General features: G+C 42.3%; 1 pseudogene; it reads right to left on the reverse strand.

Annotated features, from left to right (window-relative positions):
• Nucleotides 1-39: 39 nt before the first annotated feature.
• LOC105546109 lies at nucleotides 40-1,776 on the reverse strand (annotated as a pseudogene).
• Nucleotides 1,777-6,574: the final 4,798 nt, after the last annotated feature.

Here is a 6,574-nt window from a genome sequence, read left to right on the forward strand (position 1 = left end):
ACAGCACCAGTTTTACAGAGGGATTACAAGATCTTGGGTTCAGTAGCTGTTAGCCTGTAGCACACAAAATAAGAGCAGTCACTGGAAGTGGAAGAAGAATGATGATGAGCAGGGTATCTCTCACAGTCTCATTCAGACTTTTAACTTGTTAAGTGGATATGCTATGTTCTGTAGCATCTTTGAGAAAACATCTGAGACAGTTCAAAAACAACAGCAACAGAAGCCATTCAGTATTATTCCCCAGAAAGTCCATATTTTTAAAGAAGGAGGGACCTACCCAGGGTTCCCATGGAGGACTGTGCCTCCCATCCACTTCTGTCTCCAGGAAATACAAAACATCAGCCAGAGTGTGCTCTACCACAGTGTCCCAGCCCATGTCACTCACAGGGGAGTAAGTGAGATCCTTTGGAGGACACTTGCAGCACAGTCCAAAGTTAATGCAAACCATGCAGCTGTTTTCCAGTGAGACGGCTGGAAACCAACCCCCTCAAAAATATCTTTTTAAGCAACATCTTAATTGATACAATTTTTATAAAATATTATTTTACTGTGCAGAATCTGTTTTAGGCTTTTCTGTGCTTTATCCAAAATGTCTTTTTCCTCAAAATACAAATAATTCTTGTACTCTATCAAACCCTTATCAGGCAATAACTTGACTGTCTTTGTGTCTTCAGATCAGAAGGATTAATATAAATCCCAGGATGTGTCCCTGCCCAAAGCTAGAAGAGTACTGTTTGTCTGTGGACTGGTGGAACTTGGTTCCCTTTTGCTCTGCCAAGAATAGCTAAATTTATCATAACCTAAGGGAGATGGATGTTTACCTTAGGGCTGAGACCAACCCAGTCTGGCAACAGTGTCTGATGACAACTCATTTACGGTGATTTCAAAGTACCAGGTCCCTTTCTATGCCCCGTGAGAGGCCTTATAGAGTACCCCTTCCTTCCAACCACAGACAGCCAGCTGGCCATTGGAGATCTTTACCTGGGAAGTTCAATCAAGTTAGGCTAACAAAACCTGTTCATAGAAGCAGTCACTGTGGAGGTTTCCAGGAATAAGTTCTCCTGCCTGAAAGTCTTCAACCTTCTGAGGACCAAGGGTGTGTGGATCAGGCTCAGTTAGAATATACCAGTAGCCATCTTTGTTAAATGGGTGTTCTAAAAGTTGTAAGAGGGAAGGCACTGAGCAGAAAGCAAAGGGTCACTCTGGACCTGCTTGGTGTTCTCTGAGATGTCATCCTGCTGTTAGCACTAAGCTCTTCTTCCTCTTTTCTGCTGCTTCCTGTTCAGTTCCCCCATTCAGATTCCTACTCATAGACAGGGCACTGCTTTGCTTTTGGTTGTCATAAACAGGATCTGTGTTACCAAGGTCCTGATCCAAAAGTCCGCATCTTGGGCAATCGTCTTTTAGGTCCTTACTCCCTGGATCCAGGTGTTTCTTTACCAAGAATAAATCTCCTTCTTTCCTCATTGTTTTAACAATGTTATTCAGCCTAGTCATTTCCCCAGGTGTCTGAATGATCATCATGCACTCCCATTATTTATGAAGAAATGGTATAATATTCATCCTGTGTTGGGGACTGCCATGCCAGGTTGACCAAAGCACTGAGGGACATTTCCTTCATGTTTGCTTGCTTCTGGATGAAATATGCCACTATCATTGACATATCTTTGCCAGATATATCAACTATGAACCATTTTCATAGGACAACAGATGCCCGTCTCCAGCTGGAGAGGCTGCTACAACTGCCACCAGCTTCATCTCCACTTCTTTGGCCATTGTTGCACTAGTGGCTGCTCCTGGACTGGGTCAGGCACTCACTGCTACCATCGTGGTGACCCCCAGACTTTCTCATGTTATTTTGTGTCACCTGCAATGAGGCATCGTCAACTCTATTGGTCTGTTAAGATGCTGTGGGGCTTGCACAGAAGGAAGGGTGTCCTGGAGACTCAGGCACACTCTCCTAGTCCTGTTTGCTTTTATTGTTCTTGGAAGTAGAGAAACTGCACCGAATATAAATCTTTTTCTTTTTGACTGTGTTAAATTATTCAAACACAAAATACAATATTTTAACCATTTTCAAGTGTATGCTTCAGTGTCATTAAGTAAAATCACATTGTTGTATAAGCACAGTACCACGATTTATCTCCAGGTATTTTTCATCTTCCCAAACCAAAACTTCATACCTGGAAAACATCATTCTACTTTCTGCCTCTATGGATTTCACTACACTACATACCCCATAGAGGGGCAAGCAAACAACTTTTATCCTTTGAAACCAGCTTATTTCTGCTGGTATCATGTCTTTAGGGTTCATCCATGCCATCGCATGGGTCAGAACTTTCTGTTTAAGGCTGAATAATATTGCCTTGTGTGTGTATACTATATCCCGTTTATCCAATAGATGACACTTGGGCTGCCTCCACCTTTTAGCTATTGTGAATAATACTGCTATGAACAAGGGTATATAATTATCTCTTTGAGATCCCGCTTTCAATCTTTGAGGCACATTCCCAGAAGTGAAAATTCTGATAAAATGGTAATTCTGTGTTTAGTATTCTGAGAAACTGTCACCAAGGCCGCCACAGTGGGTGCATTATTTTATGGTCCCTCCAGCAATGCATAACAGTTATAATTTCTATACATCTTTGCTAGAACCTATTATTTTCTATTATTTCGGTAAAGCCATCTTAATGGGTGTGGGTCCTGGTTTTGTTTTGGGTTGTTTCCTGTTTGCTCAAATATTGAAATGTAAGAGATTTATTTTCTCTCTTTTCTTTCTCTCTCTCTCTTTCCTTCTTTCTTTCTTTCTTTCTTTCTCCTTCTTCCTGTCTGTCTTTCTTTGCTTTCTTCTTTCTTTCTTCTCTCTCTCTCTCTTTCTTTTTGTAGAGACAGGGTCTTGCTTTGTTGCCCAGGCTGGTCTTGAACTCTTGACCCCAAGCAATCCTTCCACCTCAGTCTCTCGAAGTGCTAGGAGTATATGCATAAGTCACCATGCCTAGCCACAAGATAATTTTACATGGTGATGTTTGTATTCGGAACCATTAACGAATACATTTAATCATTCTGACAAAGTTTCCTTTGTGGGACTTTTAAGGGTATTCTACATATGACATTAAATCAAATGAAAATGGAGATAATTTCACTTTTTATTTCTAATTTTATTTCTTTCCCTTGCCTAATTACTCTAGCTGGGTCTTCCAATGCTGTTGTTCATAGAAGCAGTGAAAATGTGCATTGTTGCTTTGTTGCTGATAGATATTATGAAACATATCTTTGGTCTTTCACATTGCATATGATGTTAGTCGTAGGATTTTCATAGATGGCCTTTACTATGTTGAGGTAGTTTCCTTCTATTCATAGTTTGTTGAGTGTTTTTGCCATGAAAGGGTGTGGAGTTTCGTGAAATGATTTTCTGTAGCCAGGGTCTTACTGCATTACATTTGAAAAAGCCACTCTGCTTCACACCCACCCCTACCCCCTCCATTATATGCCTGGTGTTAGAGAGGAGTAAATACCTTGTGTTTTCCAGAGGAAAAGGCTCAGTCCATGAGAAACACAGCAGTGATCACCTGTGTGAGGGGATGGGGGAGCAGGTTAGGCCCTCATAGGTACAACTGTGGACTCTGCTTCAACCATAGTAGCACTTACTTCTGTATAGCTGCTGACTGGGATGGAGATACCCCTGTTAACCTGGACTCAGACATGGGCAAGGGCTCCAGGGAAAACAGAGGAATGGACCAGAATCAGAAGCAATAAGGTGAGGGGACTAGGCTCAGACTCCTGTGAGTAGTTTGGGGTGACTGTTATAGCAGATGACCCCATTTGTCCCAGAGTTGGTGGCAGTGGTGATGAGTCTCAAAGAAACCAGTTTCTCCCTCACTCTGACCTCCTACTGCTGATGGCCCCCCTTCCTGTAGATTGATCAGGAATGACTCCTTCATAACTCCCAAATTTAGAAGACCAGCTTGATTTCTATGGGTGGCCTCAGAGTATCCATTAATGGGTTTTAGATGAAAGGAAAAGGTGTGCAATGGTTTCTTCATGCAAATCAGCCCCCTCTTCTTGTCTGCCAGTCCCTTCATAGAACCTCAGTCCAGAGAGTCACTAGAATACATTTCCCAGCTGGGGTGGAGAAGGCCAAATTGGCTGAATCCGGTTCCCTGTGAGGACACAGCTGCTGACCCCAGTGAGCAGTGAGCAGATGATACAGGGTCACAGCAGGATGGTTTCCCAGTTGTTCTTATCTGTTGACCCCTCAAGGACAAGCCTACAGCACATAGTGCTGCCCCAGTAGCAGACCTACTGAGCCCTTCAGTTGTTCTCTGCCTTTGTCTTTTTCTTCTGCATGAAAGATATGAGAGTAAGGGCCTTTGTTGAACTGTATTTATAGTCATTGCTCTGCACAGAATTCATGTATCATTACATGTCTGTTTGGTTCATGCTGTTATTTTTAGTAAAGTCCTGGGATCTTAGTCTCACTGAAGGAGATTCTCTGACAGACATCAGAGCAGAGAGCCCAGTTTGGTGATGGGGAAGCCAGCAGAATTGCAGGCCTGAGGCCGGAGATGTCTCCTTCCCCACTCAACAGTGTGGCCCCTTTTCAGACTGCCAAGTCCTGTCCTGGAAGCTCTGGGCTCTCAGGGTGCACCTCTCCCTACTCTCAGACCACCCACCTTCAGCATCAAAAGGTCCCTAGGGTTTGGTGTCTCATTGGAAGTTGTGGGACATCTTAATGGAGGGACCAGTTGGAGCCACAGCAGAGGAACATAAATTGTGAAGATTTCATGAACATTTATCAGTTCCCAAAATTAATACTTTTATAATTTCTTATGCCTGTCTTTACTTTAATCTCTTAATCTTATTATCTTCATAAGCTCAGAATGTACATCACCTCAGGACCACTATTGTATAAACTGATTGTAAAATATGTGTGTTTGAACAATATGAAATCAGTGCATGTTGAAAAAGAACAGAATAATGTGATTTTCAGGGTACAAATAAAGACCACTATAAGGTCTGACTGCATGTGGAGTGGGGCAAAATGGAGCCATATTTTTCTTCTTGCAGAGATCCCATACACAGACATGCAAGTAGCGGAGATATGGCTGAATTCTTTTCCAAACAAGGAATATTAATAATTAATACCCTGGGGAAGGAATGAATTCCTGGGGGAAGGTCTATAAAGAGCCACTCTGGGAGTGTCTGTCTTCTGCAGTTGAGATAAGCACTGAAATACATGCTGGTCTCCTGCAGTACCCTCAGGTTCACTAGGGTGGGAAAAAACCCCACCCTGGTGAAATCAAGGTCAGGCCGGTTCTCTGTTTTCTATTGTTGAAGGTGTTTATCAAGACAATATGTGAACATAGACCCTCATCAGGAGGTTTTGACTTTGCCCTTTGCCTTGTGATCTTTTCGCCCTTTGAAGCATGTGATCTTTGTGACCTACTCCCTGTTCATACACCCCGTCCCCTTTTAAAGTCCTTAATAAAAACCTGCAGTTTTGTGGCTCAGGGGCCATAATGGATCTACTGATATGTGATGTCACCCCCAGTGGCCCAGCTGTAAAATTCCCCTCTTTGTCCTCTTTCTCTTTATTTCTCAGACCAGCTGACACTTAGGGAAAATAAAAGGAACCTACATTGAAATAATGGGGGTGTTTTCCCCCAATAACTGAACAAAGGGAGAGCCATGCTGAGCTCTTCTATTTCTTACTTATTTATCCCTGCTTAAGCCACACTGTATGGGAACCGAGTAGTGCCCTTGCATCTGGTTTTGAAAGGCTTATGAGGTCTCTCATCTGGATCTCTGGCTGCAGCAACCCCAGCAGAGATCCTGAGTCTGCACACTTGAAGAATAATAGAAACAAGAACTATGGAAGTGAGTAGGCATTATTGATTGGGAATCTTATATCATTTATTTACTGCTGACTTGTTTTCTTGAGGGTAGCTGTGTTAGACAAGCTCTGTCTTTGAGGTTCATCTCACAGAACTGGCATCAGTAAGAGGAGGCCAGCCCCAACACTCCCTCTTCCAAGTTTTGAATCCTGTGAGGAGTTGACAGATAAACTACAGGGCACCTAGGTATTCCAAAGAAAAATATTGTGTGGGATATACTAACACACACTAATTCTTTGTCATTGTTTAACTGAATTCAAATTTGACCTCCAGTGTTTTTATTTGATAAATTGCAGAATCCTACCTCCAGGCCACAAGCAGCCCCTCTCTAACCAGGGCCTACTGCATGGAAAGCAATCAAAAAGCGGTTGTCAGGATTCAATGAGGTCACACTCTCAGGAATTAAAAAATGTTGGTCAATAGTAAGGCTGCAGTTGTACTAAATCTTGATACAATCTATCAAAACCTCCAGGATACAGCAAAGGCAGTGCTAAGAGAAAAGTTTAGCGTTAAATACACACAACAAAAAGCCTGAAAGAGCACAAACAGAAAATCTGAGGTCACACCTCATGAAACTGGAGGATCAAAAACAATGCAAATCCAAACTCAGCAGAAGAAAAGGAATAACTAAGATTAGACAACAACTAAATAAAATTAAAACAAAACCAATACAAAAGATA

The sequence above is a fragment of the Mandrillus leucophaeus genome, unplaced genomic scaffold, assembly GCF_000951045.1.
Source record: "Mandrillus leucophaeus isolate KB7577 unplaced genomic scaffold, Mleu.le_1.0 Scaffold349, whole genome shotgun sequence".
NCBI lineage: Eukaryota > Metazoa > Chordata > Mammalia > Primates > Cercopithecidae > Mandrillus > Mandrillus leucophaeus.